Source organism: Nerophis lumbriciformis, linkage group LG30 (assembly GCF_033978685.3).
Source record: "Nerophis lumbriciformis linkage group LG30, RoL_Nlum_v2.1, whole genome shotgun sequence".
NCBI classification, from domain to species: domain Eukaryota; kingdom Metazoa; phylum Chordata; class Actinopteri; order Syngnathiformes; family Syngnathidae; genus Nerophis; species Nerophis lumbriciformis.
The window spans coordinates 8,664,161-8,689,780 of NC_084577.2; positions in this window are offsets into that span (position 1 = coordinate 8,664,161).

The following is a 25,620-nucleotide window of genomic DNA, read 5'->3' on the forward strand; positions in this document are numbered from 1 at the left end:
ATCCAGGCAGTATAAGCTTCCAAGACCATCTAACCTGCACACGTTGGTTATAGCAGAGTCACCTGCATGCCCGTTGTCTTCCGAGCTAGGAGCCCTAGAGCACATTCTCAGCTGCTTTTCATCCATCCATCCATTTTCTACTGCTTGTCTCTTTTGGGGTCGCGGGGGTGCTGGCAGATGTTTGTAGACCTCAAAAATCAGCCAAAGTTTCCCAACCCCATCTCTGTAACAGACCTGCCCTGAACCTGTGTTTTATAGTATAATAATATCATATGATGTAATTAAAAAGAATCATATATTGTACGACTTAATTTATTGCATTTATTTTAGTACTGTATTTCTTTACTTTTGAAGTTTACATTTTTGTTTGAATGTTGTTTGTATTTATTTTTAAAGTTAATTAGCAAATTGAAATACAATGTTTGTATAATGTATAAATTGTGTACGGTACATTATACAGTGTTAAATAATTATATGAAAACATATTTGTGTAAGTAAACATGTTTTCATCTTTTTTATTAAATACTTGTAGCACATTTCCATGTATGTTTTTTTTTTTTTTTTTTACAGTGCATTTTGTTTTATTTTAATTTGTATTTTTTGGTGGATTATTTATTTTTTATTCATTACCTTATTGTCAATTAAAATACACTTTTTTTTATGTCGCATTTGGATATTGAGAGTCGATGATAGCGATCACCTCTAGATGGCAACACGATCCAAGTGTGGAGTTAGTGCCCCTCTAACAAACATCTTGGATGATGTCCATGTTCCAATTTTGGACACAAGCATGTTGCATATGGAACCACCAGTCTCCTAAGCACAAGTCTGCATCCATTGCAGTGACAGTGATGATATTTATTATCATGTAGTTATGTCCTGTTTAATATTGGCCATTGCTTTATAATCATGTTATAGATGACACTGTGCAGTGAGATTGTATTCTTCATTTCTGATTTTTAGATACCGTGTATACTAGTACATCAAATAAGAGTAGGCAAACAGTTCCCGGATTCACTCATTCATTGTAGTTTTTTAATTATACATTGAGTACAAAGTAAACCGCTTTATTTGTAACCAAATCCTGCACATAGTATTCCCTATGCCTGAATATTTGACTCCTGCTGTATTGTTTGTATTTATCTAATTAATAAATAAAATCATTCTAAAGATGGAACTCTTCATTGTAGCTTTCAAGCATAGTCAACCAATGTTCAACAAAACCAGTTCTGAAGTGGTTTTGGTCACGTCGTCCTGCTGGAGCACACAATTGTTTCCAAGTTTCACCCATCTTGCTGTCAATTTGACTCATGATAGACCCCCTTTTCACCACAATAACTTTCCAATTTACCCTGGTAAATTATAAATAAAGTTCCACCAGAACCTATTTTGGTGCAATGTTGCTTGGTGGGACTTTTGAAAGTTCCCCAAGAACCTTTGAGCGGCAGGCTGTGCTGTTGGTTGAACACAGTTGGAGCTTTTTTAAAACTTTGTCTTTGAGATTTCACTTGTGTATTTCAGGAATGTTGCAGAAACTTTTGAGGTGCATCTGTATGCTAAAAAATGCTGATTAGTGGAACAATCTTACAGTGTTTTTACTCAACCGTAGTGTTTAAAACAGTTTGCAAATTAATGCTGTTAATTTTTACAAGCTTCATTTCGATACGCAAAGCTACACATAGTTGCAAACTCTTTTTAATGTATTTACAGAGGAATATAAAGTATTCAAACCTTGTTGTTTGAAAATAAATGTGAAATACAAACCCTGTTTCCATATGAGTTTTGTGTTAGATGTAAATATAAACGGAATGATTTGCAAATCCTTTTCAACCCATATTCAATTGAATGCACGACAAAGACAAGATATTTGATGTTCAAACTCATAAACTTTATTTTATTTTTTTGCAAATAATAATTAACTTAGAATTTCATGGCTGCAACACGTGACAAAGTAGTTGGGAAAGGGCATGTTCACCACTGTGCTACATGGCCTTTCTTTTTAACAACACTCAGTAAACGTTTGGGAACTGAGGAGACACATTTTTTAAGCTTCTCACGTGGAATTCTTTCCCATTCTTGCTTGATGTACAGCTTAAGTTGTTCAACAGTCCGGAGGTTTCCGTTGTGGTATTTTAGGCTTCATAATGCGCCACACATTTTCAATGGGAGACAGGTCTGGACTACAGGCAGGCCAGTCTAGTACCTGCACTCTTTTACTATGAAGCCACATTGATGTAACACGTGGCTTGGCATTGTCTTGCTGAAATAAACAGGGGCGTCCATGGTAACGTTGCTTGGATGGCAACATATGTTGCTCCAAAACTTGTATGTACCTTTCAGCATTAATGGCGCCTTCACAGATGTGTAAGTTACCCATGTCTTGGGCACTAATACACCTCCATACCATCACAGATGTTGGCTTTTCAACTTTGCGCCTAAAACAATCCGGATGGTTCTTTTCCTCTTTGGTCCGGAGGACACGACGTCCATAGTTTCCAAAAACAATTTGAAATGTGGACTCGTCAGACCACAGAACACTTTTCCACTTTGTATCAGTCCATCTTAGATGAGCTCAGGCCCGGCGAAGCCGACGGCGTTTCTGGGTGTTGTTGATAAACGTTTTTTGCCTTGCATAGGAGAGTTTTAACTTGCACTTACAGATGTAGCGACCAACTGTAATTACTGACAGTAGGTTTCTGAAGTGTTCCTGAGCCCATTTGGTGATATCCTTTACACACTGATGTCGCTTGTTGATTCAGTACAGCCTGAGGGATCAAAGGTCACAGCCTGAGCTGCTTACGTGCAGTGATTTCTCCAGATTCTCTGAAGCCTTTGATGATATTATGGACCGTAGATGGTGAAATCCCTAAATTCCTTGCAATAGCTGGTTAAAAAAGGTTTTTCTTAAACTGTTCAACAATTTGCTCACGCATTTGTTGACAAAGTGGTGACCCTCGCCCCATCCTTGTTTGTGAATGACTGAGCATTTCATGGAATCTACTTTTATACCCAATCATGGCACCCACCTGTTCCCAATTTGCCTGTTCACCTGTGGGATGTTCCAAATAAGTGTTTGATGAGCATTCCTCAACTTTATCAGTATTTATTGCCACCTTTCCCAACGTCTTTGTCACGTGTTGCTGGCATCAAATTCTAAAGTTAATGATTATTTGCAAAAAAAAAAAGGTTTATCAGTTTGAATATCAAATATGTTGTCTTTGTAGCATATTCAACTGAATATGGGTTGAAAATGATTTGCAAATCATTGTATTCCGTTTATATTTACATCTAACACAATTCTCCAACTCATATGGAAACGGGGTTTGTAAAAGAGCCAGTAAACAAGTGGAATCACGTGAAATATTCACTATTTACTTTGTTACAGTACATGTTCTAACGGTAGTAAGTGACATGCCATTTGTGTCGTCATTAGTCTCAAACCAAGTAAACGGAATGCTAATGCTTACAGGCTATCGATAAATCTGATGTGTTCATGTGTTCGCCGTGAGACAAACACTAGCTGCATTTCCATTGCAGTTTTTTGCAAGATAAAAGCGATATTTCAAACATTTTGACAAAATACATTTGCGACTTGTAGGTGTTTCCATTAGGGGTGTTTTGCGTCATGAGGCGTAATTCTCGTAAAATCTCATCCGCGAGAAGAAGATATTGTAGCCTCAGCTGTTGCCGTGATGTCAATAGAAAGACAAAGGCAGAGGTTGATCGCTTAAAGTCAACGTCCTTATGGCCCCCTTGACATTACTGTTTGGGCATGTGGATCTCTTCAAGCCTGCGGTTCGGTTGCCGGGAAGGGACCTGCGAGGCGGCCCGGTGCGGCACTGCCACCTCGCTCCCCCCCGGCCGACCGATCGGAGATTTACGGATCACTCGACACATGTTCGGACATGTGGGTCTCTCCAAGTCTGAGAGAAGGCCTCTATTGCCGGGAAGGGACCTGTGAGACGGCCCGGTGCGGCGGTGCGAGACAAGACGACCTGTCTACCCTAGTTGTCCTGCATCGGTGCACCGCCGGTTCGGTGTTTATGTGACCTCTAAATGTGAAAAAAGTATTTCCATCATGCTTTTGCGAAACACTTCAATATCGTGAGAGCGCAAAAAGGTACCGATACTTCTGGTACAGAATGCGGAAGTATGTTGCTCTGTGCACCTGCACCAGCTGCACATCAAAAGCCAGGCCACTGAAAACACTTCGAGCCCCCAAGGGTACCGTTCAAGTCAGCGCTCCTATTAAACGCATTGCTTTGTATATTATGGGTCCGCTGAATTAATGTTGGTAATACATGACTATTTCACAAAATCGGTCGAAGCTTTTCCCATTCCTAATGAACCAACTGTAACTGTGGCTGAAATGCTTGCCTCTGAGTGGGTGTGTCACTATGGAGCCCCACAGACACTGCACAGTGATCAAGGCCGGAACTTCGAGTCTGAAGTGTTCCAGGAAATGTGCACGCTGTTTGTGATCGACAAAACACACACAACTCCTTTTTATCCTCAGTCTGACAGACAGGTTGAAAGGTTCAATGCCACTCTGCAAAAGATCCTGGCCACGACAGCCGAGCGTTGCCACTAGGCTTCACTCCCAACTACATGATGTTTGGCCGGGAAGTGAGCGAGCCAGTGGACCTGGTATCCGGCTTGCCAATGGACTTTGAACCAGCTCCCTCAGCCCTTGCCTTTGTCCAGCACCATTGAGAGCGACTAGAGCTGGCGCACCTAATCACCAGAGATGCTATCGGACAGTCTGTAAAACGTGCAAAGAGAAAATATGACAAGAACAGTTGCCGCACACATTACAATGTTGGTGATGCTGTGTGGTACCTCATCAAAGGAACAAAGAAATCCAAGAACAAAGTGAGGAAGTTTCTACCGTCTTACCAAGGGCCATTATTCGTTCTGGGTCAGTAAGGGCCAAGGACTAAGGAAAAGGTGGTTCACCACGATCAGCTCAAACCTTATTGCTGCCGCGACCCACTGGAAAACAACTGGGCCCTGTAGCAAGCGCAAAGCTGGACATCAATGAATGTGTCACCACCGGACAATGTCGATCCTGCTGACTCTTTACTGGTTCTGCCCCAGCTCTTCTCCGGCGCCGACGCTGATGACAGCTTCAGCTTCCCCTCATCGGATCCAGCTGTGAGTATTCCCGTGGCTGCTGCTTCTCGCCCTTCCACCACTCAGCTTGTCTCTCTTGTTCCTGTAGACTTCTGTTTTCCGCCCTGGCGTCACCGATGACAGACAGCGTCCCAGGTGTGCGGATTGCTTCTGGTTGGGGAACAAGATGGCGCCCGAATGTGTGGCACAACGTCTTGCCCTCTCTGTATTACTTCTGTTTGTGTTGCTTGTGATAAGTGTACCAACTCACATCAACTCTCTGCTGGTTTATGATCGCCAAGCACCTTTAGACATCGAACTACAAGTAAAGTTACTGGCTAAATTTGAACTGGGTGGGCAAACAACCTATCTCCCCCGATCCTCACCGGTGTACCAGCTTACCTGGCTCTTCCTGCCAGAAGACGACGACGCAGATGCCGGGGTAAACGCAGTGGCTGCTTGACCAGACGCAAGGTGGCTCTGACAGCTGAATATCCCTGTTTGCTATACTCTTTGGATCCCACTGGTACCTGGATTATACCATCCGTCAGCGTGGACGTGGTGACGCAGTCTTGGGGCCTCTGCCGCCGTCGCAATCTTCAAAATGGAGCGGATCACAACAACCTTTGCTTGCTGTGTCAGGAAACCAAGACGGTTGTTGTTCAATCTCCTATCAGGTGTGCTCTGATTAATGCCAGATCGCTGGTAAACAAAACGTTTATCCTGAAGGATTACTACACGTCACAGGATTTGGATTTTATGTTTGTGACTGAGACCTGGCTGAGTGTGGGTGAGTCTGCCGCCTTCTCTGAACTTTTGCCACCTGATTGTGCGTATTTGAACTCTCCAGTAACCAATGGAAGCAGAGAAGGACTAGCGATCCTTTTTAAAAAGGCCACTACCTGCATATTACTCCCAGACCCCTCTTTCTCCAGTTTTGGACTGTGCATGTTTGAGCTCTCTCACTCCAGCCCACTACTGTGTGCTGTGATTTACCATCCTCCTAATTATAACAGACACTTTATAAATGACTTTTCTGAGTTTTTGTCCAGTGTGGTACCTAAATATGACACACTTTTAATTGTTGGAGACCTCAAAGTTCATGTATGCTGTTCTCTGAAGCCACTCTCTAAACATTTTTTTTTACATATTTTGGACTCTTATAATTTTGTCCAACATGTTGCTGGTCCCACACAAGAAGAGGGCCACACGCTGGATCTTGTAATGGCACATAATATTGATATATTTAACGTTCAAGTATGTGATGCTATATTCTCTAACCATATGCCGTGTTGTTTGAATTTTACTAGCCCTGTCTTGTGGAAAATGTGCGCGCCTGTGCCGCATAGTCAAAGAATCTACTGCTGCTGAGTTCTCCTCTGCCTTTTATCCGCCCTGGACACCATGCCCTCTCTCTCTTTAAACACAGAAGATTTTATGTCCCGCTTTCAAACTTGTTGTCGTCAAGTTCTTGATTCCATTGCTCCTTTTAATTCCATGCGCCCTAAGGCTAAAGGTGAGCCATGGTTAAATGACGTCACAAGAGAGGCTAGGCTTCAGTGCAGACAGGCAGAGCGTAAATGGAGGAAGGATAAGCTTTATGTTTCCTATGCCATCATGAAAGACTCGTGGAAAGAGTATCTGAACATTCTGAGGGTAGAAAATAACAAGCACTTTTCTGACATAATTACATGTAATTTTAACAACAATTGATTCTATTTTAACTGTTCCCCAATCCACATGCTTGGAAGCTTCGCCAGAGGTCTGTGGAAAATATCTTGACTATTTTACTGATATTAAGGCAAACATTTCTCTCCCATTTTTTGACCCTTCTATTCTTGTCACCTGTCCATTCACCTTCCAACAGTTTGAGCCTCTGTCCCCGTCCTCGCTCAACAAAATTGTATCTCAGCTCTCAAACCTGCAGCATGTTCCACGGACTTAAAGGCCTACTGAAACCCACTACTACCGACCACGCAGTCTGATAGTTTATATATCAATGATGAAATCTTAACATTACAACAACACATGCCAATACGGCCGGGTTAGCTTACTAAAGTGCAATTTTAAATTTTGCGCGAAATATCCTGCTGAAAACGTCTCGGTATGATGACATCAGCGCGTGACGTCAGGGATTGTAGAGGACATTTTGGGACAGCATGGTGGCCAGCTATTAAGTCGTCTGTTTTCATCGCAAAATTCCACAGTATTCTGGACATCTGTGTTGGTAAATCTTTTGCAATTTGTTCAATAAACAATGGAGACAGCAAAGAAGAAAGCTGTAGGTGGGAAGCGGTGTATTGCGGCCGACTGCAGCAACAACACAAACACAGCCGGTGTTTCATTGTTTACATTCCCGGAAGATGACAGTCAAGCTTTACCATTGACCTGTGGAGAACTGGGACAACAGAGACTCTTACCAGGAGGACTTTGAGTTGGATATGCAGACACGGTACCGTGAGTACGCATGCAGCTGCGGCTTCCAAACATTTGATCGCTTGCCCATACGTGTGTGCCGCTATGTGCATGTCACGTACGTAACTTTGGGGACTTTGGGGAAATATATGTGCTGTATAAACTTTGGGGAGGTGAACGATACTTTGGGCTGTGGGATTGAGTGTGTTGTGCAGGTGTTTGAGTTGTATTGGCGGGTTATATGGACGGAAGTGGGGAGGTGTTTGTTATGCAGGATTAATTTGTGGCATATTAAATATAAGCCTGGTTGTGTTGTGGCTAATAGAGTATATGTCTTGTGTTTATTTACTGTTTTAGTCATTCCCAGCTGAATATCAGGTCCCACCCGCCTCTCACAGCATCTTCCCTATCTGAATCGCTCCCACTGCCCTGTAGTCCTTCACTCTCATTTACCTCATCCACAAATCTTTCATCCTCGCTCAAATTAATGGGGAAATCGTCGCTTTCTCGGTTCGAATCGCTCTCGCTGCTCGTGGCCATGATTGTAAACAATGTGCAGATGTGAGGAGCTCCACAACCTGTGACGTCACGCTACTCGTCTGCTACTTCCGGTACAGGCAAGGCTTTTTTATCAGCGACCAAAAGTTGCGAACTTTATCGTTGATGTTCTCTACTAAATCCTTTCAGCAAAAATATGGCAATATCGCAAAATGATCAAGTATGACACATAGAATGGACCTTATATCCCCGTTTAAATAAGAAAATCGCATTTCAACAGGCCTTTAATGCCACCTCGTCTGTTCAAAGACGTCTGGGATGTCATCGCCCCCCCATGTCCAAGAAATAATTAACAGCAGTCTTGCTTCAGGGACTGTCCCAAATTGTTTTAAGCAAGTTGTTGTGGAACTTCTTCTAAAGAAGCCAAATTTAGATCCCTCTATTATATAAAATTTTAGACCCATTTCAAAGTTTCCTTTTATTTCAAAGATTTTAGAGGGAGCTGTGCTTCTACAACTACAGCCTTTTTTTGATTTGCACGCTATTCTTGATGTTTTTCAGTCCGGTTTTCAAGCCTTTCATAGCACCGAATCTGCACTTTTAAGGGTTTTTAACTACCTTTTAATAAATCCACTGATTCTGGCGATTCTGCCATTTTAATTCTTCTACAGCTAAATGCTGCATTTGACACAGTGGATCACACAACTCTCATTCGTCGCTTAGGACAATGTGTCGGTTTAAAAGGCACACCCTTGAAATGGTTCTGGTCATTGGCTGGAATATACTGTTATGTATTCAGGGGGAGTAGTGACGGCACAGTTCCACAAGGGGGCAGTAAAGCTCTATGCTTTATTATATATATATACACAAAATATATAACAATTAAACAATAATAATACAAACTAAGCAAATGGAGTGTGAACTAATATCCAAGAGGTCTGTGTCCAGGCGGGAGGTCGAGATCCAAGAGGCAGTCCGGTGAGCAAGGGAGGGAAACGAGGAATTCAGAGACACACAGCAACGTCAACACGGGAACGGAGGTCTGCAGTAGGATCAACAAGGTGGACAAGAGACAATCAAAATGACGGGGGAAGAAAAACAGAGAGAGAGTGCAAGATTGCATAAGGCACGATGATTGCTTACTGTACGCCAACAGAAGGTTATATTCCGGCGAGGGATGGCAGGTTGTGCAGGCTTTTGAAGGCAGGTCTGATAATCAGCTCAAGGTGTGCAGATTGCCGGCGATTGATTGCAGCTGTTTGCTGCTGCTGATCTGGGGCGCGCTCTGCGCGCTCTCGGAGCTGTGCTCTCGGAGCTGTGCTCTCGGAGCTGTGCGCTTGGAGCTGCGCGCTTGGAGCTGCACGCTCGGTGCAGCGCACAGATGGATGCACACTGACGCATGCACACTGACGCATGCCAGGACCGTGACAGTACCCTCATTCTATGGACAGCTTCCAGATGTCCTATGACCCGAGAGAGAAGAACAAAAGTCAAGGGAGGGTGATGGGGTGAACTGGTGGTGGGTCGCCAGCCCACGTGTCCCTGAATCCACCGGGGACGAGACTGGTGGCGAGACTGGTGCTCGCCGCTGCGGCCGGCGAGGCGGGCGACCAAGGAACGGCCACCTTCTTGGCCATCAGGCAGGTGGATGCGAGTAGTGCAACAAGCGTCCATGCACTGGCCGCAGAGGGCCCTGTTTGCGGGCGCCTGATGGCTGCCTGAGTGGCCGGCCAGCCGGAGGTCGTGGGGGCATCGAAGCCGGAGACGAGGAGGATGATGTCGTCGGAGCCAGAGACGTGGAGGACGACGTCGTCGGAGCTGGAAACGTGGAGAAGGATGTCGTCGGAGCCGGAGATGTGGGAGCTGGCTGAGGACATGGCCAAGGTGCTGGTCGTGGTGCTGAAGCCGGCGCTAGCCGTGGTGCTGACTCGGGAACTAGCCTGGGTGCAGGTGCTGGGATGGAGGCCAGTCTGGAAGCTGGTGCTGGCTCGGGGGCCAGCCTGGGGGATGGTGCTAGCTCGGGGGCCAGCCTGGGAGCTGGTGGTGGTGGTCTGGCTGGGGGCTGCAGCTGGGTAAAACGAAAGACATGTGGTAGTAGTCTGGCAGGGGGTAGCCTGGCTGGGCGCAGCTTTGCTACCACACCAGCACGGCCACCAGTACAACCCCCCCCCCTTTCTGACAGCGGATGCCAGACGCTTCCTGCTGACTCAGGAACAGTCACTAAGGGTGAGAGGTGGGTGGCCAGGCGGCGGGTAAATTCTTCCATTTCTACCGCACTGCTTAACAGTCCATGATATTGATGAGGAGGTGGGGTAGAAACATTCTCCTGGGCGGAGGTAAAAGAAAAAGACATACTGAGAGGGGCAAAAAGTCACTGGGGGCGGGGCTAAAGTCACTGTGAGCGGGGCTAAAGAAAAAAATAAATAAAAAAAATATTAAAAAATTGTGCCGTCTTGTCCCTAATAAATTGGCTGGAATATACTGTTATGTATTCAGGGGGAGTAGTGACAGCACAGTTCCACAAGGTAGCAGTAAAGCTCTGCTTTATTATATATATACACAATATATATAATAATTAAACAATAATAATACGAACTAAGGAAATGGAATGTGAACCAGAGATCCAAGAGTGTGTGGTGTGGGAATTACTTGAGCGTTTTACCGTAGTGTTGAATCGAGAGCGGGGACAAGACCGAGGAAGGTCCGTGAGACAAGCGAGAGGTCCGTGGGGCTGAGAGAGAGGCGTCAAGAGGTCCGTGTCCAAGTGGCAGGTCGAAATCCAAGAGGCAATCCGAGAAGTAAGGGGGGAAAACGAGGAATGACGAGCGCTCGGACACACAGCAACGTCAACACGGGAACGGAGGTCTGCAGTAGGATTGACAAGGTGGACAAGAGACAATCAAAATGACGGGGGAAGAAAAACAGAGAGAGAGAGCAAGCTTGCATAAGGCACGATGATCGCTTACTGTACGCCAACAGAAGGTTATATTCCGGCGAGGGATGGCAGGTTGTGCAGGCTTTTTCATCAGCTCCAGGTGTGCAGATTGCCAGCGATTGATTGCAGCTGTTCGCTGCCGCTGGTCTGGGGCGCGCTTTGCGCTCTCTCGGAGCTGCGCTCGGTGCAGCACACAGATGAATTCGCACTGATGCGCGCCCGGACCGTGACACATATCTGACAATTAGAACTTTTAAAATCCTAATTGATGATTCGGCTTTGTCCTATGCACCCTTGTTCTGTGGTGTCCCTCAGGTTTCAATCCTAGGACCAATCCTGTTTTCAGTTTACATCCTGCCCATTCAACACATTAAAAAATATATAATATATCATCTTTATGCGAATTATACGCAAATCTATGTCCCTTTAAAAAAGAAGAGGCATTAAAAGGGATCCTTGGCGGTAAACTTTCGAAACTTAAATGAGAACAAGACGGAAATGATTTTATTTGACTCAAAAGTAAAACATAATGCTCACTTCGTGACCTGGACCCCCTGATGCCTTATTTAAAACCCACAGTCACAAATCGTGGTTTTAAATTTACCAATAATCTTAAATTGGAACATCAGATTAACGCCGACGAGGGGGTTGTGAGCGGCAGCCATGTACCAGCAACCGTAAAGGTCCTGGCCATTGCTGCTGATGGCGCAGATGGTGTCCATTAAACAGCTGCATTTTCAGCCAACGAGGTGGCGAAGTACGGGCGCCTGTGCAGCGAGCGCCAGAAAGACGCTTGTGCGGCAGGCAAGCAAGCAAGCTTGGCTTGAGCAGGCGTCGCTGCTTGGACAAGCTTGGCTGGTACTGGCGGAGATGGTAAGGTCGGCTGACCCACTGCCGAACACGATAGTTCCTCCATCTCCAGCTCCATCAGCACTGTCTTGTAGGTCGGCCAGCCACGCAGCACTGTACTTCTCTGGTGAGTGCCCCGTAGATTGCAGCACTGGAGCAGGAAGGGGAGCTGCAGCGTTAGCTGATAGAGACCCCACTGGTGGAGAGACAGGCGGTGACCTCAGTGGGAAGAACTGTGCTTCCCTAGCTGCAACTCTGCCAGCACTAGCCCCCCGCCCCCTCAGGATGCGGATTCAAGACGCTGTTAGTAGATAGAGGGAGGAGCGTATATATTTCTTATATATATATATATATATATATATATATAATCCGTTCATGAATGAGTATATCCGTTCGGCCACCGTGTTCAATGGAGAAGTCTGATATACCAAATTTGCAGGCAGCGTACCCCTTTCCCTTCGAGCTGTCCTGGATGAACTGAAATTATTTTTTCCAATCATTTTGGAACTTGCAAGCGTACTTCTTCTTCTTACTCGTCGTCGCTATGTCTCTTCTTCGTTCTTCTGCTTTGTCTCTGTTATGTTTTTGGACATTACTACTTGCTGTAGTTTTGAAGCAATGCATGATGGTAATCCGAATGTTGTGTGTTAGTGTATTAACGTGCCGGCTAGAATAAACACACGCTGAGAAATAGCTCCGTGCCTGCCTACTTTATGGGTTATAGATAAACCTATGGATAACGGAGACATATATAATAGTCTCCATTTCAGGTGAGAGAGGACGCTAAAGTCAGTGCCTTGAAGGCACGCCCCCAATATTGTTGTCCGGGTGGAAATCGGGAGAAATTCGGGAGAATGGTTGCCCCGGGAGATTTTCGGGAGGGGCACTGAAATTTGGGAGTGTCCCGGGAAAATCGGGAGGGTTGGCAAATATGCATAACATACATAAGTAACAAACCGCATAATAACAACATGTCACAACATGTCACAACATAGCTGTAAACCTGGCCAAGGAAGGCACACATGACATGATTATGTCATGTGTGTATAGCAGTATGTTTGCTGTATATAGTGACATGATTATGTCATGTCACTATATACAGCAAACATACTGCTATACACACGCCTAACCAGGCATCATTTTCTCTCAAGGAATTGTGAAATAAAATCATGTCTTCAGGAGATCAACACTGTACTGAAGCCAAGAACACTCTACGCATTTCCCCAGTTTTAGTTTAGAGAGAAGGAAAGATTGGCGTGGCCCACTAGGATCCCACTTTTTGTTTGTGAACTTTATAGCCTATATACATTTAGAGTGATGTGATAATCAAACACTCTAGAAGTCTAGAATGAAATAGTACAGTATATAAGATAATTGACAGAGTGTGTGTACCTTCAGTGCTGAACGATGACCAGAGGCAGAGTTTGGAGTGTCTTCTTTTGCTTGCTTTCCATTTTTATGTGCTCACTGTCCATGGTGTCCAGGAACTTGGAAAATGCTTTCGTGCCATTTGCCGTTTGACGCCCGCTATCATGCTAATTAGCTGCCTGAAAGCCAGTGACCCCACTGTAGAAATAGCCTGCATGTCTTCTACCACTTACGCTGCAATGGCTCTATCAATGTTCTCCTGGCTAGCAGTCCCTCCGTCAAAATCCTTAGGTGGTGGTGGAGGTGGAGGTGAAGTGGCATCGGAGTCTGTGTCTCTCTTTACTTGCTTCATCGAAACATGTTGCTTTTGTAGCTGTTTCAGCAGATTTGAATTGCTGTTTTGGGCAGTAGATGGGATCTTTGATCCAAGACACAACTTACATTTAACTAAAATGTTATTTTCTTTGTGCTCGACAAAAGAAAAGTAGTGAGAATATCTCCATGTTAAGAAACTTGGCTTCGGATCCGCCATAATGTCTTGTTCGTAAACACGGACACGCTCCCCCACCACACACACACCCACACACAGCGCGCCTCTTCTCTTCCTTGTGACACAGGAAGAATCAGAAGGATGACACCGCAGCTCTCCAATAAAACACACTCAGATATCCTCAGTTTCTAGCCGATATTATATAAAAAATAACAAAAAATAACGCAGTAACGCATCATGTAGTAACGATAACTGAGTTACTGTATATAAAAAATTACGCGTTAGACTATTTGTTACCGCCGAAATTTACGCCGTTACAGTAACGCGTTACTTTGGAACGCGTTAGTCCCAACACTGGTTATGTCAGTTCTGCGTTGATAAACACCTGGCAGCTCTCAGAAAAGAATAAGGGCACCTCCCACAAGACATTGATACAACATTAATTATACGTAGATGTCCTTTGAAACTGACATTAAAACAACGTTGCAAAATAGTTGTGTTTGTAAATTGAGACCATGTTGATGTCTAACGTTGAATCCACATTGTTGGTTGGGAAATGACCAAAATTCAATGGTCGAATCAACTTTAGAACCCCACAGTGATTAAACGTTGTCAAAGTGTTTTGTTAAGTTATGTTTGGTTAGTTTTGGACTCCTTTTGTTATTACTTGTGCACCTGTGAGTTTGTTTCGTCACCATAGTTAGTTGATTTTCACCTGCCTTGCACGCGCACCTGTTTCTCATCAGAGACGCTATTTAAGCCCACCTTTGTTCATCACTCGTTCTGCTTTCTTTGTTTTTGCATCACGCGACTGCCACGTAAGTTCGTTCTTGTTTCCTAGACTCAGCTAAGTTCCATAGTTTGTGCTAATTGTTAGCCTTAGCTTCCAGTGCGTTCGGCACCTCTTCCTGTCGGTTTGTTTTCTGTTTGGTACCAGTTTTGTGTTATTTTTCTATTAAATCATGTCGTCACCTGTAAGTCTTGTCCGGATTCGTCCTTTGCTTCCTGGGAGAACAAAACCCCGCATCACCATGCGCTCCACACGTGACAGAAAGAAAGCAGCACCTCGTACTCCCGCATCGGACAGCAAAGAGTCTTCGCCTCGCCGTCAGGACGCCTCGCTCCCGAAGACTCCTCTTCCGGACAACAGCACGCCAAGAGCAGCGCAGTCTTCCCCTCTGATGTTTGGAAAATCCATTGAAGTATGTGCCAAACAATTTTCCAACTGGGCTGTGAGCCAGAGGGAGACCCGCACTGTTGACATTACGCTGCATACTTGTGATGACGTCATCCCGCCCACTAGTGATGACGTCAGACACCAAGATTTTTTTTTAGATTCTGTTTACTCCCTCTGTCAGCCCCCACTAAGGACTTTGTTTCTAGAATTAATCCTTATGAGAAATTTTTTTCAAAATTTAGATTTTTTCAGTGTCAGTCTCCTGTTTTTGAAGCCCCGCCTCCAGTGACTTTGGCTTCGCCCCCAGTGACCAATGCTCCCAGAAATGGACTTTTTGGACAATTGAGAGGGGAGGAGTCTACCCCCCTCCACCCACCCCTAAAGAAGATGCCAGACCACAGGGAGCGCGTCTGGTATCCGCTCCTTGAGGGGGGGGCTGGGGCCGGGAGCTGTGCTGGTGGGGTGACTCAGATGCACCCAACCAGGCAGCAACCTCCAGCCCGTCCTCCACCACCAGTCCGTCGGCATGTCAAGCCGCAACCCCCAGCTAGACCGCCTCCGCCATGCTCATGGCTAACCTCAGCCCGGGTGGGCTTGCAGACGCCACCATCAACTCCGGTGGGCTTGCAGACACCACCATCAACTCCGGTGGGCTTGCAGACGCCACCATCATCTCCGGTGGGGTTGCAGACGCCACCATCATCTCCGGTGGGCTTGCAGACGCCACCATCATCTCCGGTGGGCTTGCAGACGCCACCATCATCTCCGGTGGGCTTGCAGACGCCACCATCTCCAGTTCCTGTTCCTCGGCTAGTACCTGCTCCAGTTCCTGCTCCTCGGCTGACACCTGCTCCAGTTCCTGCTCCTCAGCTGACACCTGCTCCAGTTCCTGCTCCTCGGCTGACACCTGTTCCAGTTCCTGCTCCTCGGCTGACACCTGCTCCAGTTCCTGCCCCTCGGCTGACACCTGCTCCAGTTCCTGCTCCTTGGCTGACACCTGCTCCAGTTCCTGCTCCTCGGCTGACACCTGCTCCAGTTCCTGCTCCTCGGCTGACACCTGCTCCAGTTCCTGCTCCTCGGCTGACACCTGCTCCAGTTCCTGCTCCTCGGCTGACACCTGCTCCAGTTCCTGTTCCTCGGCTGACACCTGCTCCACTTCCTGTTCCTCGGCTAGCACCTGCTCCAGTTCTTGCACCCGTTCCTGCTCCTCGACTAGCTCCCATGCCTGCACCACGCCAAGCTTCGCCGCCTGCACCTGCGTCCACGCCTGACTCGTCATCTGCGCCCAAGCCTGCCACGACGACGCCGTCGCGCCCACCTCCCCGTCGACCACGGATGTGGCCGCTTCCTGGTTGTCCGCCTCGCCAAGTGCGCCCACCTCCCAGTCGGCCACATTCGTAGCCATTCCTGGGTCTCCCGCCTCGCCTGCTGCAGCGGCGTTCCACTTGCCGCCGCCACTTTGCCTCGGAGGATTCGGGGACACTTGGCCTGGAGACCCACCGCCAAGTCCTCCCTCCGCCCTCCCGTGACTTTTGACCCTGCTCGTTTTTTTTTAGGACATCTAGAATCTGTCCTTAAGGGGGGAACCTCAGACATGATCCGTGGTCGGATCATGTTTTGTTAAGTTATGTTTGGTTAGTTTTGGACTCCTTTTGTTATTACTTGTGCACCTGTGAGTTTGTTTCGTCACCATGGTTACTTGATTTTCACCTGCCTTGCACGCGCACCTGTTTCTCATCAGAGACGCTATTTAAGCCCACCTTTGTTCATCACTCGTTCTGCTTTCTTTGTTTTTGCATCACGCGACTGCCACGTAAGTTCGTTCTTGTTTCCTAGACTCAGCTAAGTTCCATAGTTTGTGCTAAGTGTTAGCCTTAGCTTCCAGTGCGTTCGGCACCTCTTCTTGTCGGTTTGTTTTCTGTTTTGTACTAGTTTTGTGTTATTTTTCTATTAAATCATGTCGTCACCTGTAAGTCCTGTCCGGATTCGTCCTTTTTGCTTCCTGGGAGAACAAAACCCCACATCACCATGCGCTCCACACGTGACACAAAGAGCATGTTGTTCCAACATTATGTTTGAGTTGCTCAACGTCAGGACCTAATTCAACAAGTTCTCAACGTTGTTTTGTCTTTTGCCTGCTGGGCTATGTTGTTCATCCACTTCTGTTGAGCATTTAATACCATCATCCTACAAAAGCTGATTAAGAAGTTGAGCATGAAAGAAGAGAGGACGACTGCTAAAATATTATTGAATTGTTTTACTTAATTGAGTGGATTAATGTTTGCTTGTGGATTACTTAACTTTGTTAAGGTTTAAGAAAGCCTTGAAAGGTGAAATAATAGAAAATTATAAAATATAGTAACAATTACTTTCATCCCATTGATTTTTTGAACGTTGATGTTCCAGGTAATCTTATTTTCAGTCAAGGTATAGGATAGACAAATATAAGCCTTGGCTTCAGTCTATTCCTTTTCGGTCATTCTTTTTCTTTTCTTTTTGTAAGTAATTGTGTATGATTGTTAAATATGTATAATCTGCACTGTTAAACTGATCACACAAAATGGTTGATTATATGACCGAAAAAAACTTATTTCATAGATGGCCATGACGAAGGTTGACATTGAAGCATGGTAGCGGCGGTCGTGAGTTAAGTGGTGTTCCCTTCAAGCTGACACCAACTCCAAATAGTGTGCGTGACTTTGAGGGACATTTGATCATCATGGCGCCGATGACGGCTGCCTCGGTGCTCTGTTTTGTTTGTTTTTGTGCGTAAATAGTGTGTCCGCGTGTTCTTACACCCGCGAAGAGCTACTGAACATCAGATCCATCACCCCGACGGACTTATTACCAGTCATCTTAGCGTCAGCTGCGGATTTAGTCCATTATTTGATCAAAAGAGGGACACCGCACCGAAGAGGAAAGCGAGCGGGCGCCCTTGTCCGTCTACGCAGACGAGGATTACGCACGCCCTTACCTGGCATCTTTCTCTCCAACGTCTGTTCCCTTGCCAACAAGATGGACGAGCTGGCGTTGCTGATGAGAAGAAACGAGGACTTTTCCTCATCTTGTGTTTTGTGCTTCACGGAAACGTGGCTGAGCGCAAGTGTCCCGGACAGCGCGGTTCAACTGGAGGGCTTTCATCTTCTCCGCGCGGACCGAGATGCGGGTCTCTCCGGCAAAAAAAGAGGCAGTGGAGTCTGCTTCTTCATCAATAACAACTGGTGTACAGACGTGACGGTGATATCACAACACTGCTCTCCTGCTCTGGAATATCTTTTCATTCACTGTAAGCCCTTTTACTCACTGCGTGAGATCATTTCATTCATACTGGTGGCTGCCTACATCCCGCCAAGTGCGGACGTGCATGCAGCGCATGCTTGCAGACCAGATCTTACATGTGGAACGGTCTTTTCTGGACTCTCTTGTTATCGTGCTTGGTGACTTTAACAAGGGAAATCTGAGCCAGGAAATACCCAAGTATAGGCAGTTTTTTAAATGCCCGACCAGAGAGGAGAACACTTTGGGTCACTGTTACACCACAATAAGCAAGGCATATCATGCAGTCCCGCGCGCTGCTCTCGGACTATCAGATCACGTGATGGTGCACTAAATCCCTTCATACAGACAGAGACTGAAACTGGCTAAACCTGTTATGAGGACCATTACGTGTTTCACCGCCGAGGCTGTGGAGGAGCTGCGTGCATGTTTGGAGACGACAAACTGGGAGGCAATTGGAGCGGCCACGGACAATCTGGACAGGTATACGGACACTGTGACCTCATACATTCAGTTCAATGAGGCGCGCATCATTCCAACGCGCACCAGGGCTTGTTATAACAACTACAAGCCCTGGTTCACACCCAAGCTCCGACAGCTGCGCGAGAAAAAGAACACTGCGTGGAGGAGCAGGGACCAGAGTACCTACAGAGAAGCGAAGTACCACTTCAACAGGGAAATGGAGAAAGCTAAATCTGTGTACTCTAACCGTCTACAATGACTCTGCAGCTGTGTGGATAGGATTAAGGGCCCTTACGAACTATAAGCCCAAATCCCCCAGTCAGCCTTCGGCTCATCAAAGCTCTGGTCCCCCCACTTTCACCCCCCCCCCCGCCCCCCCCCCCCCCCCCCCCCCCCCGTAACCACCACCACCACCACCAACCCCAGCACTACTTTAAAGGACTTAAAGGACTCCAAGGACATTAAAGGACTCCAATAACATCATAGGACTTCATCAAAGGCCCTCTCCATTCGAGAGGAGGATGTACGCCGGCAGTTCTTGAAGCTGAACACGCGGAAGGCCCCCGGGCCGGATGGTGTCTCTCCCTCCACCTTGAGACACTGTGCGGATGAAGCTGCTCAAGTTTGCGGATGACACTACTCTCCTCGGGCTCATCTCGGATGGCGACGAGTCCGCCTGCAGGAGAGAGGTGGACAGGCTGGCGTCCTGGTGCAGTCCCAACAACCTGGAGCTGAACGCCCAAAAAACAGTGGAGATGATCTTGGACTTCAGGAGAGTCAAAGCCCCACCATCCCCCTTCACCCTGATTGACTCTCCCACCCCCGTCTCCATTGTGGACTCCATCCGTTTCTCGGGCATCACCATCACCCAGGACCTCAATTGGGAGCTCCCTCATCAAGAAGGCCCAGCAGAGGATGTACTTCCTGCGGCAGCTGAAAAATACTGAAGGTGCCGACCAAGATGCTGGTGCAGTTCTACTCAGCAATCATCGAGTCCATCCTCACCTCCTCCATCACCGTGTGGTTCCCCGGCGCCACAGTCCGGGACAAGCATCGACTGCAGCGCATGGTACGTGCTGCTGAGAAGCAGCACAAACTCCCACCCCTCCAGGACCTGTTCTCCTCCAGGACCAGGAGGCGTGTGGGTCGGATCACAGCTGACTCTTCTCACCCTGGACACAAACTATTCTCCCCTCTCCCCTTAGGCAGGAGACTACAGTCCATCCAGACCCACACCTACCGTCACCTGAACAGTTTTTTCCCCTCGGCCAACAGACACATGAACAATAACAAGATCTGATAGCTCAGTTACAGCTCATGTTATTCTATTCTGTGTTATATGTGTTTTATGTTGCACGATTGCGCTAAGTAAAATTCCTAGTTTGTGAACCCGTTCTCAAACAATGGCAATAAAAACTCTTTTGATTCTGATTCTGACTCTGATTTTGTGGAAATATTGTTGTTTTACAAACTTTTGTGTTACTTTGCTTCTTTATTTGTCATTATTCCAAGCTGATTTGTTATGTGTAGCAGAGCCAGTTGAACTGAATGTGACAGGATATTATAATTATGACCGTCAGCTGGATAAAAAAAATAGCAATATCATTTTTCCAGAATCTTCATGGTCCAGGAGCACCGATTCAATTAGGAACTGGTACTAAACAACACCGGTAGTCAGTATACATCGGTGACACTAAAAATAAAAAGGTAATCAAAGCAAATGATTGATTTATTGTTGCTGAAGCTCAGTTCAAGCGCCTTTTAGCTCCTGCGCCTGGTGCAGGTTTGGAGACATATGACTTTATCACCTTGAAGGCTAATTAAAATGATTTCAAAGACTTTCAATTTAGCTGTTGCAGAGCATAGCCTCAAAGACTTACTTCTCATCATTATGTTTCTAGAAGTTACCAGCAAGATCATGACTTTAATAGACCTCGCTTCAGACACCAACTACATCCCTCATGAGGTTGCAGATGAGCTGAACCTGATGAGTGAAAATGTAAACCTTGTCCATGGGATCAGAGGGATGTAAATTAAAGTGCATACAAACGTTACAAACGACACTCAAGGTCTCATCAACTCATGTGTTATGGCTTTAACAGCATTGAGAAGGTCCATTGTCACATATCACCAAAGAGGTTGCAGCTCTTTCCTGACATATTGCTGCGAGAGTTCGTCAGTCCCCAGAAAATTAAGCTTCTTATCAGCAATAAAGAGGAACAACTTCTGCTTCAAAAAGTATGGGAGGTTATCACCCTGACCTCCTGGAAGATGTCACCATTACAGCTTATGCTGTGAAGACACATTTTGCACGGTCCATGCTAGCAGCAGTTTTGAGGTATGAGGAACTCATCGGCAACAAGCCAGTTTATAGTTCATCATCTGATCAAGCAACAACTTCAACCCTGTGTGTGATTTTCTGTAGTGGTGGAAATGGTACAACATTGACGGTGAACAATGCACAATTTTCACTTTCAATTGACTTCTTGCAAGGAACGTGCTGTGTTTGAAAGTAATGGCCATTTTTATACTATTAGGCTTGAACCTGGTGAACGTTTTTTTTTAACTTGAGTTAATTTGCTGTACAGGGGAACATGATGTCTGTTGACAGTTGAAAAAAGCCTGAGTAGGCCAATCGCTGAGAGGTGTGCCATTAGACAAGGCTATCCTATTTCTGGATAATCATACAGCCTGGACATTGAAAAACTGTGCACACTGACAAAAAGGGCTGGCAGGTCTAATTATTACATCAACTCTGTCCACAGGGTCATTGCATATACAGACAGCATCAGTACCTCAAAAATGGTTTGCTGCCTACAAGAATGTGTAATCTGTTACGACAAATTTGCATCTGCTAACTGTTAACTGGGTGAAAAGCAAGGCACTTTTGGCTGGTGAGTGGATGACTAAGAATGTGCCTTCTCTTCTGGGGGTTCTTGAATAGAAAAAGGTAGGGCTTAAATTTAATGGAGATAGTTTTGGGGTTAATTTTTACCGGGAGAAAAACTGGTACTGTCTAAAACATACAGTCGCGATCAAAAGTTTACATACACTTGTAAAGAACATAATGTCATGGCTGTCTTGAGTTTCCAATACTTTCTACAACTCTTGATTTTTTGTTATAGAGTGATTGGAGCACATACTTGTTGGTCACAAAAAACATTCATGAAGTTTGGTTCTTTTATGAATTTATTATGGGCTACTGAAAATGTGACCAAATCTGCTGGGTCAAAAGTATACATACAGCAATGTTAATATTTGGTTACATGTCCTTTGGCAAGTTTCACTGCAATAAGGCACTTTTGGTTTCTGGTTGAATTTTTGACCACTCTTCTTGACAAAATCGGTGCAGTTCAGCTAAATGTGTTGGTTTTCTAAACAGTCCTTGTTTCCATAGCATTGTCCACACGTTTAAATCAGGACTTGGGCGGTATAGCTCGGTTGGTAGAGCGGCCGTGCCAGCAACTTGAGAGTTGCAGGTTCAATCCCCGCTTCCGCCATCCTAGTCACTGCTGTTGTGTCGTTGGGCAAGACACTTTACCCACCTGCTCCCAGTGCCACCCACACTGGTTTAAATGTAACTTAGATATTGGGTTTCACTATGTAATGCGCTTTGAGTCACTTGAGAAAAAGCGCTATATAAATGTAATTCACTTCACACTTCACTTTGGGAAGGCCATTCTAAAACCTTAATTCCAGCCTGATTTAGCCATTCCTTGACCACTTTTGACATGTGTTTGGGGTCATTGTCCTGTTGGAACACCCAACTGCGCCCAAGACCCAACCTCCGGGCTGATGATTTAGGTTGTCCTGAAGAATTTGGAGGTAATCCTCCTTTTCCATTGTCCCATTTAAAGCACCAGTTCCATTGGCAGCAAAACAGGCCCAGATCATAATACTACGACCACCATGCTTGATGGTAGGCTTGGTGTTCCTGGGATTAAAGGTCTCACCTATTCTCCTCCAAACATATTGCTGGGTATTATTATTGGTATTGTTCATTATCAATAGTGCTATTTCTATTGGTATTTGTATTGCTCCATTTGTAGTGTAATAATGTTCATTGTCATTTCTGTATTATTATTTATTTCACTAAACTTAGTTGCTATCACTTTTACCATCATATTTGTACATATCATATTTGCTGATGTTGCTCTATTGTTGTTGTTGTTATTGTTGTGTTTGCTGTTGTTGTTTTTGTCTCAGTCTTATCCCCCTCTTGTCCCCACAATTTCCCCCTCTGTCTTCCTTTTTTTCTCTTTCTATCCCCTCCTGCTCCGGCCTGGTTACACCAAATAATAATATAAATACATTTAATAAAGTCAAATACAAATAAGGCAACAAGAGAAGTATCCCACTCATCTCTTTTGTAAAGTAAATCTGAACAGCCGATATGGGCATCTACATCAACGATATGATTTGCCTGAGAAGCTGGACAGGACAAAAAAAAAAGAACAAGTAAATGTATTCAGTTATAAACATTCATTCACTTTCTTCTTTCCTTCATGGATCTAAACTTTACCGCTGCCGGTATTTTTTTCTATATTTTCATTTAATAAGTTGTAGGTGTATTTATTTCAGTATAAAAGTGTAAAAGATTTTTTGCTTTGGTCATGAAATTATGATAATGGTGTGCCAGGGCATACATGCATATGACAAATGGAATTGATTTTTCTCACCTGTATGTACATCATCAGTTGTTTAAAAAACCGCCACATCTACACTTTCATGTCAAATAATGCCAACAAACTTAGAATTTGGCAAGTTAGTTTCAATGTCATTTAATACAGTGGCACTCAATGCCTCTAGCATTTTATCTCTGGCTTCATGATGGCCATAAGCTGTGTTCCCCTTTAAGAATGGCTGTATGTAGGGTGAGTGACGTGTGTAAGTGAGTGGACAAGTTTGGAGAGGAAACGCTAGCATGTTTAGGAGTGTTAATAGCATGGTGGATGTCCGCTTGGCTTTGTGGAAAACATAAATAAAGAGTTGTAACAAATCGACGGCCTCGTCATTCCGACCAAAGAGCGGAACTGTAGGGACCCACTAGCGGGTAAAGTGGAGGGTGTTACCCCCGACAATATATCGACCATGGAGGGAACATCTCCCCTGCGCTCCTCGACCACGGTCTGGGAGCAGACAAGCAGGAAAGGTGTAACAAGATGTTTCTTGGTGCCTGGTGAGACTGGATCTTTGAAAATCAGTGCACCCGGTCGTAAAGGTGTTCTTTTTACTAGCCCGTTAACATGGCGTGCAAAACATCTTTCCATCTTCATAAGTGAGCCATTTGCTGAAAAGTGGCTCCTGAAGCCAGTTTTCATTGAAGCCTCGCTTCTTGGGTTTATTGCTCGCCATGACGAAAACAATAACACGCGGAAGTCCTAATACCGGAAATGCAGTGTTTGTGATCGATACATTTTTCGGCAAATCAGAATTTAAGAAATTTTACCAGAAAGTTCATTACTTTGAAGTCGACCAATAAAAACGCAATAAATGGGGCCGCAAATTTGACTCGGCAAATATAAACTAAACTAAACACCGGCGGAATGCGATAATCAATAGTAAACCGGAGTTTTGACCCGGAGAAAGCAGGGCCGGTAAAAAATAAATAAAAATCTGCGGACTTCCGGAAATGCGCGTCCTTTCTGATTTCCATCCATCCATTTTCTACTGCTTGTCCCTAAAGGGGTCGCAGGGGTGCTGGAGCCTATCTCAGCTGCATTCTGATTTCAATGCGTAAAAAGACACACAAAGTGCGTTATTGCCAACAGTGTGTTATATGACAACCGCTCCAAAATTACTTTAGGATACAATGAGTTTCAGTCAATCACAAAGCTATATAGGAAACATTTTAGCATATTTAAAGTGTTGGTGACATGTTTTTTTAGTACTTTAAATCAATTATCCTATTATTTGACTTGTTAGTGATGGCAACCTGTATTAACATTGATTAGAGCACACGAAACAAAAAGTCAGTGATGGAGCTCCCTGCACATGACTGATTCAGTATTATTGGGTCCTAGGAGTAAGTTTATAAAACACAAGGCATTAAATACATCAGTTAGTTTAATTTACAAGCTGAACAATGCTTAAGCATCATTTCTTCAAACAAGGAAACACGGAACACACAAGAACACACTTCTACAAAAAGTTATATAGGTTTGTCAAAGACCTCATTGCTCAGTAAAAAATGTGGGGAACCTGAAAACTCCAAAGCAGGAACTGGAAGAACATCTGGAAAGGGTCCACCAGAGCACAATAATGCATTGAAAGATTGTTCCACATTACATCCCACCCATTTAGCCTCCTGAATTTAACCTGGAAACCGGCCTTCCAAAATGGAAGGAAGGAGAGAATACAGCGTGTAGAGCTTGGCCCCTGGGCCTAATGCAGTACTGTACAAGCGCTACGAAATTGCACCAAATGCTTTGAACAAGAGCCAATAGTATTTTTGCTTTCATTTATTTTGCTCAAAGAGAATTAATTGAATTGAAAGGAAACTATTTTGTTAACGTAATATTAAGTTAAAGTTAAAGTACCAATGATTGTCACACTCACACACTAGGTGTGGTGAAATTAACCTCTGCATTCGACCCATCCCCTTGTTCACACACTAGGAGGTGAGGGGAGCAGTGAGCAGCAGCGGTGGCCACGCTCAGGAATCATTTTTGGTGATTTAACCCCCAATTCCAACCCTTGATGCTGAGTGCCAAGCAGGGAGGTAATGGGTCCCATTTTTATAGTCTTTGGTATGACTCGGCCGAGGTTTGAACTCACGACCTACTGATCTCAGGGCGGACACTCTAACCACAAGGCCACTGAGCAGGTTATCATGTTATTACATTGTATTTTATGTTGAATTGTTGTATAAAAATGCATCAGTACTGATTTTTAATATCACTACTGGCCGTGTATTTACCTACAATCTGATATTTGCAGTATCTCCCAACCTTAGTTTCCGATGTTCCTGAAACAAACATCAGTAGTCTTTGGTAGGCTGCCCTTCGAGTGGATCTAGTAGCATCTAGTTTTCTTGCT